Source organism: Malaclemys terrapin, chromosome 13, assembly GCF_027887155.1.
Source record: "Malaclemys terrapin pileata isolate rMalTer1 chromosome 13, rMalTer1.hap1, whole genome shotgun sequence".
Taxonomy (NCBI): Eukaryota; Metazoa; Chordata; order Testudines; family Emydidae; genus Malaclemys; species Malaclemys terrapin.
The window spans coordinates 41842546-41856104 of record NC_071517.1 but is presented as its reverse complement, the minus strand read 5'-3'; the positions used below and the strand labels follow the sequence as shown (position 1 = coordinate 41856104).

The following is a 13559-nucleotide window of genomic DNA, read 5'->3' as shown; positions in this document are numbered from 1 at the left end:
TCCTGGGGAGCAGCGGGAAGGGCCCTGCTGGAGATTCCCCTCTCCCGGCTGCAGCCCGGGCTCCGGGCTCCCAGCACCAGCCGCCGGGGCTCGGGGATCTCGCCAGGAGCCTGGAGCCAGAGTCCCCGCAGCGGCTGCGAGTCACTTCGTGCTGCCGGGCCTGAGCCCAGCGATCGCTCCCCCCAGAGCCGCCTCCCAGCTGCTCCTGGGTCCTAGCGATCAACCCACCGCGCTGCAGCATCTCTGTGTCCGGCTCCTGTTCCACTCACAGGCTCTACGGTCAGAAGGGCCCATCATGAGGATCTAGCCCAAGCCAGTCATAAACCACTTCCTCGTTAGTATAGTGGTGAGTATCCCCGCCTGTCACGCGGGAGACCGGGGTTCGATTCCCCGACGGGGAGTACAATCGTTTTTTGACAGAACAGGGAGCAAGGGTCGGCAAGGTTTAGGTTGAATATTAGGAAACACTACTCTGAAAACTATTTGTATTTTAATGAATCAGTCCAGTTCCGAGTGCACACATGGCTACAACACTAAGACCAGCAGGGAGGCCAAGGAGTGAATTGGCCGTGGAGACTCAATTCCTGTTTTGCCCCAGAGCCGGTCTCTCCAGGCCAGAGCTGAAGAATATTAATGGGATCTTCAGGGGGAAGGTTGTAGGGCCACAGCCTGTGCTGCACCTGCTCTGAGGCTGGGAGAAGCCGAGGAATTCTAAGTCCAGCCCCATTACAGCAGCAACTTTCACTAACGACAAATGATGACGTGTCACTAAACGAAAACAAGAATGTGACATTTTCTCTCCAGGTGTGAGAAGGGGAAGGTCCAGCAGCCAGTGGAGATGTCTTCGGAGCTGGAAAAGAGACTCGGAGAGTTGTCTCAGAATAATAGTGCTCTAACGGAGACTCTGAAGAAGTTCAAAGGTACCAAGATGGGATCGAGGAGCGGAAATTGGGATGAGTGCAGAGACTGTGGGAGAAGATTGGGCTGCATCAGTAGGAGTGTTGCCAGCAGATCCAGGGAACTGATTATTCCCTTTTATTCAGCACTGGTGAAGCCACATCTGGAGTATGGCATCCAGTTTTGGTCCCCCCACTACAGAAGGGATGTGGACAAATTGGAGAGAGTCCAGCAAAGAGCAATGAAAATGATTAGGGGGCTGCGGCACATGACTTATGAGGAGAGGATGAGGGAACTGGGATTATTTAGTCTGCAGAAGAGAAGAGTGAGGGGGGATTTGATAGCAGCTTTCAACTACCTGATGGATGGTTCCAAAGAGGATGGAGCTCGGCTGTTCTCAGTGGTGGCAGATGACAGAACAAGGAGCAATGGTCTCAAGTTGCAGTGGGGGAGATTTAGGTTGGATATTAGGAAACACTATTTCACTAGGAAGGTGGTGAAGCACTGGAATGGGTTACCTAGGGAGGTGGTGGAATCTCCTTCCTTAGAGGTTTTTAAGGCCTGACTTCACAAAACCAATAAATATGCACTTAGGTAAGCGCTGGGGGGGGGGCTATTGTGGGGAACTTCCCTGACTTATACACCACCCTGGTGGAATTGAATAACAGAAGGCTCTGAGTCCTCGCTCCCACTCCCTTTACCCAGATGCTGCCTGACCTCAAGGACTAGTCCCCGAAACTCCGATGTTGTTGGATCCAGGATTCCTGAGGGGACTTAAGCTGCAATCTTGTTGCGATCACTGAGGATGGAGACTGGGACGTCCCCACTCCGGGGTGCTCTCTTCGCATTGGACGCTTCCCTGACTATTGCATAGAGTTCACAACAAATACAATTTATTAAACAGCGAGTAATACAAAAATTAAGGAAAATAAGGGAAGGCGAAAGGAAAACACGTCACCCCACTCTGTGAGCAGGGCCAGATTAACCCTTCTGTGGGATGAGGCTATTAGTTTTTGTGAGGCCCTCTCAGCTGGGGGTGTCTCCCTGCACTGGGCCCTCTGCTCAGGATCCCCCCTCGCTCTCCACAACTGCTCACTGCACCCAGCTCCAGACTGCTCCAGCCTCCCTCTGGCTCAGCGCTGCTGCCATAGGCCCTGACCTCCCTCCGCCCCCACCCCTTCCGCAGTAGCATAGCTGGGGGGGGGTGCAGGGGAAGCAGCAGTGCACTTTCCAAAAGCGGCACCTTAGTTAGGGGTTACCATGGCGCCAGCGGGCGGGGCCCACGCTCCACTCTGAAGCTTGGCTTCCGGGTCGGCACTGGGCTCCTGCAGGCAAGGGGGGGCAGCAGTGCCGGAGGAGCCATGCGGGGGTGGCAGCAGGCGCGGCCGGAGGAGCCATGGGGGGGGGGCGGGACCGCGAGGGCGGCACAGCATGGCTGGAGGAGCCAACCAGGATGGCCCGGGGAACAGAAAGAGAAACAGAGCCCAGGCTCGCTCCCGCTCTCCTCTCTCAGTCCGTGCTTAGCATTACTTCCCCCCTGCCACCTGCACTCCCCGCCACCACCCCCCCGCTGCCGTAGTTGCAGGGTTATTTCAGGACACAGCCCGCCTCCCTTGCTCAGAAGCGCTGCTGAAGCCTGTCCAGCGTCTCCCACGCTCAGGCTGGCATTGGTCAGGTGAGAGCTCCCCCTCCACGCTTCCTTAGGGGCTGCCCTTTCTCCACAAGTCAATCGCCCCAGAGACCAGGGGGAGGCGGCGGGGGGCCGTGTGCACAGGAGTCTTTGCAAGTCAGCAATGAGCTGCGGGGCGAGGTGGACGGAGCTGCCAGTCGCCACAAGTGGTTCAGAAGCCCCTTGGGAGGGTGGGGGGCCCGGGATGCTGCCGAGCGCTGCTCCGGGGGGTGCATTCAAGCCTCCAAGGGGGAGGCGGTGCGGCCGGAGGAACGAGGGGGGCCGCAGCATGGCCAGAGGAGCCATGGCGGGGAGGGGTACGGAGCGGCCAGAGGAGAAGCCAAGGGGGGGCGTGGCCAGAGGAGGAGCCAAGGGGGGCACCTTTTTTATGTTTGCTCCCCCTCCTCTTAGAAGCTGGCTACGCCGCTGCCCTTCCCCCAATCCCCCGCCCTGCTTCTCCCATTCTCTGGCAGGCAGCTGCAACTCACTCCAAGGGTGGGACCCCAGATGCCGACTCCCTCATTGGCCTGCCTGCCTTTCCATGAGACTGACCTACAGCCTTGACCTCTCCCCATTGGCCCTGGTGACTAGTCTCAGGTTCTTCATTTCTCCCTTCCCCTGGTTTTTGGTACTGGGAGAGGGCCAATAAAAAAAAAACCCACTAAGTTTCAGTGAGGGGCCAACAGTCCCATTACCCACACACACATCAAAATCATTGTAATGTATTTATTGCTAGTTAGTAACTCTGCTGCTGTGAAAAGTGATATTTGTATGTTGGTTAATATTTTTCACAGCCTCTCAGCGAGCAGCTTGGGTTGCCAACCAGGTAATATTTAAAACCAGACACTACAGCAGGAGTGCCGGAATCTCTCCTGCCCTGCTTCTTCTCCCCAAGGTCCCACCCCTACCCTGCCTAGTCTCCCCAAGGCTCTGCCCCCTTCCCCCAAGGCTCTGCCCCCATCCACTCCTCTTCCCACCCTCCCTGCCCCGGATCAGGAGGGACTTGCCTGTGGAGTCAGGGCTGGGAGCTGCAGGTAGGAGAAGGCAGCCCCAGATGAGTAGGGTCTGGTGCAAGTGATGACCCAGTGCCTCCCCACCTGCAGTAACTAAATTTTGGGTGTCTGGTCAATAGATCTGATCAGACACTGTCAGGTCCCCTTTTCGACTAGACTTTCCAGTCAAAAACTGGGCACCTGGCCACCCTCATAGCACCCAATGGGCAATAAGTGCTGGGAATGCGTCGGGGACAACTTCAGCTTTCCAAAGGTGGGGGAAGTAAGCGGGGGGCAGCCGGGTTAGACTCAGTTCTGACCAGCAGGGACAAATTCATTGGTATAGATGAAATAACTATAAGGTGGATGCACAACAGGTTGGAAGACTGGTTGAAAGACAGAGTAGTTATCAATGGTCTGGTGGCAAACTGGGAGGGGCCCCTATTCCATCCCCTTCCCCAAATCACAGGCCCAGTCCCACCTCTTCCCCGCCTCCTCCCCTGAGCGCGCCATGTTCCCGCTCCTCCCCCTCCCTCCCAGGGCATGCTAATGCCACCAAACAGCTGTTTGACAGTGGTCGGGCGGGAAGTGCTAGGAGGTAGGCGGTGCGCTCAGGGTGGGAGGAGGCGGAGGAGGTGGGGAAGGGGAGCTTGGTTACCAGTGGTTGCAGAGCACCCATTCATTTTTCCCTGTGGCTGCTCCAGCCCCAGAGCACCCACAGAGTCGACGCCTATGACAGCAGGTGGGTGTGGTGGGGGACAGAGAACAGGGAGTGGGGAAGGGGCAGCCCACCCTGAGCTTCTGCGGCAGCCAGGCTCCTGGGAGGGAGCAACGGCAGGAGCTGAGAGATCAGGCTCTCAGCTCTGCACACGGCCCCTTTTAGGTCGGTGGAAGCGCTTCTGGTGTGGTCAGGTCCCCCAACCCAAAGAGGGTAGCGTGGACATCGCCTACCACAGTAATTACTCTGGGGGCTGTAAGTCAACCTAATATAGGTTGACTTAGGTTTGGTGTGTAGACGTACCCTTACAAGCAAAAGGATTCTCTCACCCAAGAGATTTCAGCAGTCCATACTCACGGGAAAGCCTTCCAGCTAGGACCACTCCCCCCAGTTCAATGATGCTCCTATTGTCTTTCAAGTGATCCTGCTTCCAGAGTTACTTCTTGCTGCCGGGCCTGAGCCCAGCCAACGATCACTCCCCCAGCCTCTCCTGGGTCCTAGCGATAAACCCATTGCATTACAGCCCCCTGTCCCAGACCCTGCTCCCTGGGGACCCACCGCCCCTGGGCTCGGGCAGCTTCTCCCAGCATTAGGGGGACATCCTGCATAGAAACTTCTCCTGTCAGCATTCAGTCTCACTTGCAACCTCCCTGCAGAACAAACCCGGGCACAGGCCGCTGGCTGATCAGCCCATCTGTGGCAAACTTCTCTCCACATCTGGCTGGCTAAGGCCTTGCTTTAACCTGCCTCTCTGGTCACAGGCTACCGGCACTGGTGCAAAACGTCTGGTTGTCTCAGCTGGCTGGGCCAGATTTGTAGGGGAGAGAGAAAGAGAAGGCAAAAGGAGAGAGAGCAGAAGTGGGGGGTGGCATAATAATTTAGACCAGTGGGAAGGAAACAGATGCATGAGGGGAAGGCTGGCAGCAGAATTTCAAGTGTCACATCCCAGGGGGAGTTCAGGATTTAGCCAAAGCAGTTGAGGATGTCGGCTGGTTCCCCTTCTCTGGTCTGCCCTGCGTAACTTGCCTTTCAGGATCAGGATGATGAAAGCCCAACGGTGCCATGCTGGGTTGCAGGAGACAGTTGGTGTGAGACATACCCAAGGGTACAATCTGGACAGTTGAACTGCTTAATTCTCCATCCCAGGGCATGTTTTACACTGCTGCCCTGTGTGAACAACAAACCCTTCCACGTTCTGCTCCCACACAGCCACCAGCATCCACAGTCACTCCTGGCTGCACTGTACTGAGTGCGACCAGCCAGACACTCAGGAAAATACCAAATGACACAGCAACATCAGCCAGTTTTCTACTCCCAGCCTTGCACCCTGGGAAAGTGCATCTTGGACTGCTCAGTCTGTTTGCTGTGGCTGGACAAACTCAGTAATTAGTGGGTCACCCCCACAAAGGGGTTGGATTAGGCCACAGCCTTGTTCTCTCCAGTCAAATCCTCCAAATACTTCCATGAAAACACACAGGTCCAGACAAAACACTAAAACCAGTTTATTAACTGAAGCAAGGGGGCTTTCAGGGATTACAAGGGAGAAAGATGTAAAAGGTCAGAATTGGTTAAAAAATAAAATTAAAATATGCATTTTAAATCCTAAATTTTACCAAGCTTAGGAAGATGTGAAGCAAACAGGTTTTTGCACCCCACCCGCTGTTGCAGGCAGTTCACAGTTCTTAGTACCCAGGCTGGATTTCCTTCCAGCCTTGGTCCGTCCTCCCCACTCCAAGGCCCCCGTTGCCTTTCAAGCCATCTTGTTGCCTTCTGTAAAGATGGGAGAGGAGAGGTAAAAATAGAGGCAATTCTCCCTTGTGCTTTTATACCACTCTCCTCTTTGAGGTTCACCCCCGCAGCCGGGGGGCAGGCGACAATCAGTCTGTGGCCTAAGTGAGCGTCCAGCCGTCCTTCCGGTGAATTGTAACTCTCCTGTTCCCAGCTCCACAGCTGCTGAATGGCCGGCTGAGCAATTACTGGCCACGTAGCACCTAGCTGGTGTGCAGGTGACATTGTCTCGGAGGAGCTCGTCTGTGGGCGTTTTCCAGCTTTACAGCATGTAACAAACATACAGCAAACTCTCAGAGCTCCATGGACAGTGCTGATAGACATATTTTAACGGGACACTAATATTCAGCAGGTGATGGCTTTTCCCATGATACCTCACAAGACGTACTTTGGAGAAGATTTATCACTTTGTAAACGTGATCATAATAGTGTAGACCAGTGGTTCTCAGATGTTTTTCATTGGGCCCCCCTTCTGTGTGTCTGTGGTCATTTACGCCCCCACCCTCACAGGCACATATATTGCTACCCAGCTCTAAAGGCAGAGTAGTTGCTGGTGAGGCACCCAGCTCTGAAGGCCTCTAATAGCAGCACAAAAGTTAGGGTGGCCATGTGAAAAGTGATATTCGTCAGTATCGCTGTTCACAGCAGATTTATCACCCCATTGACACCCCTACTTCTGTGCTGCTGCTCCACCTGGGTTTGAGAGCCTGAGCATTTATCCACACCTCCCAGCTAGGCCTGTTCCTTCTTCATGAGCCCCAGCCACCCAGGGCCGACAGCCAGTGCTCTTTAAAGAAAACCCAAACAACCCACAGAGGTCACACTTCTCTTGACACATTTCTGTATCTCCCTTGGGAGGCCTGCCCCATAGTTTGAGAATTGCTAGTTTAGATAGTCACCATTGGGATTGGTAGTCATGATGGTATTGCCTGCTCTTTTCTGTGTCCAGGATCTCCAGAGAAAATGTCCGAGCAGGAAAGCGGAACAGATCCCATTGACATTAACCTTGTAAAACACATTTTGGTGATTTCAGCTATAAACATTCCCTCCATCCTTCAGCCCCTACCCCCAGCGAATTCAAAGAGACTGAGCTAGAATTGGGCAGGTCGCAGGGGCGATGGGTATAATCTCTGAATTATTGATCCCTGACTTAACACAATACAGGAACCCTTGGGATAAATTGTTAAGCTCTAACAAGATATAGCTAAACATAGACCACTATAGTTACCCCTCTTCTTCCAAGTCCTCTGTATGAAACCTTTCCCACACTCCAAGCACTTCTATGGTCTCTCTCCTGTGTGGATTGCCTGATGATTAACAAGGTTTGACCCGTGTATGGAACTTTTCCCACAGCCCAAGCACTTATGGGGTCTCTCTCCTGTCCAGAGACTTATGGGGTCTCTGATGTTTAACAAGGTGTGGGAGAGGAACTGTGTATGTGTAGGGGAGAAGTCCCAGGTGCACGCTACCAACCCAAGGAGGATAGTGGGGACATTGGCTACCTCAGTAATTACTGTGGTGGCTGTAAATCAACCTAATATAGATCGACTTAGGTTTGGTGTATAGACGTACCGCCATAAGCAAAAGGATTTCTCTCACCCAATAGCATTCAGGAGCCCGAACTCACTGGAAAGCCCTCCAGCCAGGACCACTCCCCCGAGTTCAGTGATGCACTTTCAAGGTATCTTGCTGCCATGAATTGAAATAGGGGTGGGGAGATGGCCAGAGGGATTTTTTTCCTCCTTCTCATACTCCGACCCTTGATACTGGAAAAGTCTTTGCTGGGTCTTGGGGTCAGGCAACTCCATGGCGTACGTGAGCTCCAAAGTGTCCTACAGATGAATTGTAAATTTCCGCTTTCTTCCTATTGGTGGATGGCCAGATAAAAGACTGGTGTTCTTTGAGATGTGTTGCTCATGTCTATTCCACAGTAGGTGAGTGCGCTCGCCATGTGCACCAGTTCCGGAAGTTTTTCCCCTAGCAGTACCCGTAGGGGGGGAGCACCCCCCGCGACCCTTGGAGTGGTGCCTGCCTGGCGCGGTATAAGGGGAGCTGCCCATTCCCCCCACCCTTAGTTCCTTCTTGCCAAACAACTCTGGCAGAGGGGAAGGAGGGCAGGATGTGGAATGGACATGAGCAACACATCTCGAAGAACACCAATTATGAAAAGGTAACTGTCTTTTCTTTTTTTGAGTGATTGCTCATGTGTATTCCACAGTAGGTGATTCCAAGCTATATCTGCTGGAGGTGGTTAAGAGTTCACAAGTTCTCAGGACGGAGTACCACCCTGCCGAACCTGGCATCATCCCTGGTTTGGGAGACTATCGCATAGTGCGAGGTGAACGTGTGAACTGAAGACCACGTGGCGGCCCTACAAATGTCCTGTATAGGGACGTGGGCCATGAAGGCAGCCGATGAGGCCTGTGCCATCGTCGAGTGTGCCCTCACAATGGGCAGCGGGGGGACACCCATCAGCTCGTAACAGGAGAGGATGCACGAGGTGATCCAGTTGAAAGCCGCTGAGTGGAAATCGGCTGGCCTCTTGGGTGCTCGGCCGAGGCGACGAACAGTTGTGAGGACTTTCTGAACAGCTTGATTCGCTCGAGGTAGAAAGCCAGAGCCCGCCTCACATTGAGCGTGTGGCGATGGCGCGCCTCACTAGTCACGTGGGCTTGGGGCAGAGGACTGGTAGAAAAATGTGGTAGGTGGAAACCACCTTCAGGAGGAACGTGCGGTGTGGGCGGAGCTGGACCTTGTCCTTATGTCCGTATACAGCGGCTCGGAGGTCAGGGCCCGGATCTCCGAGACTCACCTGGCCAACGTGATAGCAACCAGGAAGGCCACCTTCCACGAGAGGTGAGACCAGGAACTCGTGGCTAACGGTTCAAACAGGGGCCTCGTAAGACGAGTCAGCACCACATTCAGGTCCCATTGCGGGACCAGGGGCTTAGAATATGGGTAAAGACAGTCCAAACCCTTAAGAAACCGGCCAGTCATACCATGGGAGAACACAGTGTCCATCACACAGAGGATGGAAGGCCGATAGGTGCACCCTGACTGACGAGGGTGCCAGGCCCTGGGCCCTCAGGCGGAGGAGGTAATCAAGGATAAGCTGGATCGGGGCAGCCGTTGGGGACACACCTTGGTCCGTTGTCCACCTAGAAAACCGAGACCACTTCGTAGGAGTGACGCCCTTCCCTAGGCCTCCCCGAAGCAGAACCAAGGCATTGCCGGTTCTGCTGGGTCGTGAACAGGTCCACCTGGGGACTTCTCCACCTTCAGAAGAGCTGGCGGGCCACTTCCGGGTGTAGAGACCACTCGTGCTGAGAGGAGCAGTCCCTGCTCAAGCAATCCGCCCTCACGTTCTGAGTGCCCGGCAGGTGAAAGGCTTTTAGGTGGATGTCGTGGGCTATACAGAAGTCCTACAGACTGAGGGCTTTGTGGCAGAGGGCAGAGGATCAGGCCCCGCCTTTCCTGTTGATATAGAATATCGAGGCCATGTTGTCCATGAGAATCCGGACTACCTTGCCCTTCAGGTGTGAGCAGCAGGCCACACACGCCAGCTGCACTGCCCTGAGTTCCTTGACGTTTATGTGAAGGGTCAGGTCTTGCGGAGACCGCAGGCCTTAGGTATGAAAATTCCCCCCAGCCCAGGACCGATGCATCGGACACCAGCTCCAACTACGGGGCCCTTTCCCTGAATGGGACCCCTTGGAGCATGTTGCTTGGGGCGAACCACCACCGCAGGGAAGTGATCACTGAGTTCGGCATGGTGAGAACCTTGTCCATTCTGTCCGTGGCCTGGGAGAACTGCGAGGCCAGCCAGAGCTGGAGGGGCCTCATGCTGAGTCTGGTGTTGCGGACCATATACATGCACGCCGACATGTGACCTAGCAGCTGCAGGCAAGCCCTGGCTGTCATCACCGGGAACCTTGCGATCGAGTCGATGAGCCCTGTCAGCGTCTCAAACCTGTCCGGAGGGAGAGAGGCCTTGGCCGACATTGTGTCCAGGAGCGCCCTGATAAACTCTATGTGTTGGACCAGGATTAACGTGGACTTGGTGTTGTTTATCAACAGGCCCAGGGCGGTGCATGTGGACAGGAGGAGTGCCACATGATCCCTCACCTGTGATCGGGAGGTGCCCTTGACCAGCCAGTCATCCAGCCCCCGAGCGTCTCGTCAAAAATGCCTTTTACCCCCCTGCTTGCCCTTAGAGGACCCAGGCTGGGGGGCAGGCTGATACTGCCTTTGCAGGCGTTTTTTATAGTCCCGCTGCTTCTTCTCGGTGGCCTTGTATTTCGGGAAGGCGACCTGGGTGGGAGCCTGCTGTGGCTTGAACATGGGTTTTGCCAGAGTAGGGACATAGAGGCCCAAGGTCTGGAGGGTCGTGCGGGAGTCTTTCATGCCGTGCAGCCTTGTGTCTGTCTCCTCCGCAAACAGTGCCTTCCCGTTGAAAGGGAGATCCTGCAGTGATGACTAGGATGCCTCATGAACACCACCGGGGCCATGGACTGTGCGGCCATGTCCGCTGTATCCAAAGTAGCCTGCAGGGATGGATGCCCTTGCGGCCACTGCCCCTTCCTCCACTAGCGTCTTAAACTCTTTTGTATCGTGTTCCCGGAGGAAGTCCTCGAACTTGGGGAGGGATCCCCAGAGATTAAACTCGTAGCAACCCAGGAGTGCCTGATAGTTTGCTACTCTTAGCTGGAAGCTTGATGACTAATAAACTTTTCTCCCAAAAGCATCCAGCCGCCGAGAGTCTTTGGTCTTAGGGGTCGGGGCTGGCTGCTCCTCCTGTTCCCTGTGGTTGACCAACTCGACCACCAAGGAGTATACAAGGTGGGTATACAAATACTCGTGCCCCTTAGTGGGTACAAAGTACTCGTGCTCCGCCTTCTTCGAGATGGGAGCCAACGAGGCTGGAGTTTGCCACAGGGCATTTGAGATCCGTGCCATCCCTTCTTGGAGTGGCAAGGCCACCCTGCCCAGTGCCGAGGGGGACAGCACATTGAACAGGGAGTCTGAGGGCTCCTCCATCTCCTCTGCCTGGAGGTGGAGGCTCGCTGCCACCCTTTTTAAGAGTTCTTGGTGGGCCCGGTAGTCCTCCTGCGGGATGGAGGGGGGCAGGGCCACAATTAGCTCCTCCGGATGGGGTGAGGAGGCCGGTGCGGTGCTTTGGGTGTCGGCTGGCACCGGAGGGTCCACCACCTGGTCAGACTCCGGGCTCATGGATGGGGGTCGGCCTGACTTCAAGGCTGTCCCGGTCTGTTGACATCCTAGGCTCCCTTCTTGCCTGCACCCAACCTCGGAATCTAGCAATAGGGAGATGCTGACTCCTTCCCCTATCATTTTTGGGGTGTCATACATGGTCCTTTAGATGTATGGGGCAGCGTCACATGAAACTGACAAGCTAAGTGTAGTCACTATGTGGCTGTGATGCAGCGAGTTCACAGTTCTCAGCCTCAGCCGTCTAACTCTCAGGATCAAACCCAGCAGTTTCCCAGCTCTGCTGTTCCTGCCTTCTTCCCCTCCCAGCAGTATCTCACATCACTGCAGGGATCAGGCAGTAACTTTTTCTCCATTTCAGTCTCTGCCTCTTGCACTCTGAATCTAGCTCGCAGCATCTGTGTTTGTGCTGAGAGATACTGACACTGTCATTGTTCAAACCACACAAAAATATCTCAAGACAAAGCGTTAGATAAAAATTAAAATCTAAAAAAGGACTATTCGAACAAACGATCATTTGTTTCCTGAGGTCTTCAATAAACCTGAGCTACATCCTGTCAAACTAAACTAATATCAAAGTACGTGACTTCACGGTCTTCACGAAGAGAGAAAAACCCACAGTCCAGGGTAGGCCATAAAACACTTTCACATTCATAAAGTGAAATCTCAAATAATCTTTTAAGACTCAAAATCAGGAAAATAAACGTACCCATTTTCTTCTGAAGTGGCTAAACCAGCTTCACTTCTAGCCTCATAATTCGGTTGTATTATTTGCAGCATTATAATAAAAGAAAGAGAAAGAAAGAAAAATTTTCCCATCTACAAATGATCTGGACTAGCCTAGAAAAAGTCAGGAAGCAATTTTACCAATAGATGAAAACAGGGCTATAAGATCTGAAAGGTCAAACTGTGCTTTGAGGTTCATTGGGATTTCCCTGCCCACTCCTAGGTCTGGGACACTGTCTTCCCAAGCCCTCAGGAGTCTGACTTAGGATCATAGACATCAAAACTGTGATTCCTAAGCATGGAGAGCCAGGGACATGGTGGTAAGTGACATTGGGACACGGAGGGGTAGAATTGGGTCATGATAAAACTCTGCATTGCTGAGACAGAGGCTGCTATGTGGAGAGTGGAGCGTGATGGTGATGGGGGAAGGAGGAAAACCCTCAGACTCACCCCTTCACCCTAAAATAGCAAAGAAGGTAAAACACCACATTTTACTTTCCCTGCTCCACATTCTTTTAGCATCTAGTTAATTCTGCTTCATAAGGGAGAAAATGTACAAAAACTAAATGCTTTTCAGCCTTGCCCGGAATAATGTGAGACTATCTGGGAATGAGACAATCCGGCCCCAAAGGGGAAATTCAGGGACTAATGATCACTCTCCTAATGGGAGAGAGTTGGAACACATTAGTAAGCAGTCAAGGGACACCAGACCCAAGCAGCAATGGGTGCTGGAGCCTTCTCCCTCCCCATTTTGTCAAGGATATTTTTAATAAAACTCATGGACAGGTCATGGGATTCTGTGAATTTTTCTTTATTACCTGTGATCTGTCCATGAGTTTTACTAAAAATGTCCATGACAAACTCTTAGCCTTACACATAAGATGCTCGGGGTGAATTTACACTAGGAAATCTGGTGCAGGGTCACAAAGATGAGCTGGCTGATCCTGACCATGATTCCTACCGTAGACAGACGCTCGGAGGCTGATGCTGCGGAGGCAGAGGTGGGATCTCCAGGCCTCCGACAAAAGGCCTGTGGGAATCAGTGCCTCTCAGTGGCACTGTCTGAATGCAGAGGGGGCAGGTAGAAGGGGCCGAGGGGGTGAGTGAGAAGAGGCAGCACCTCTCTGCCCCTGTGCTCTCCCACGCCTCTTATCCTATCATCCCCAAACACTCGATAGCTCCAGCACCCAGCTCCCCCTGCTTCCCAGCTCCACCAGCCCCAACCATTCAATCCCCAGTGTCTGCCCAAGAACCCATCGCCCTGGTGCCTTTACATTTGATCCCCCAGAGCCCAGCGCCCTGAGGGATGAGGGGAGGGGAGGAGTTACCAGCCCCCAGGGACACTCCCCCTGCAGGGAACAGCTCCAGGTAAGTGGGGGAGCCCATCTCAGGGGCTGGGGACAGGTGTGTAGAGTGAAGGTGGGGCCTGGCCCAAGTGTCCTTCTCCTCATCTCCATGGCAGGGGGATCCCGGCTGGGAGGGGAAGGGAGAGGGGGGAACTTCAGCCAGGCAGAGAGAACATCTGGCAGAGTTTCTCTCTCTC

General features: G+C 53.9%; 1 non-coding gene across 1 annotated transcript; it reads left to right on the top strand.

Moving 5' to 3' along the window:
• Window positions 1-329: 329 nt before the first annotated feature.
• On the top strand, window positions 330-401 carry TRNAD-GUC (transfer RNA aspartic acid (anticodon GUC)). Its single transcript has one exon. It is a non-coding gene; the product is annotated as a tRNA-Asp (tRNA).
• Window positions 402-13559: the final 13158 nt, after the last annotated feature.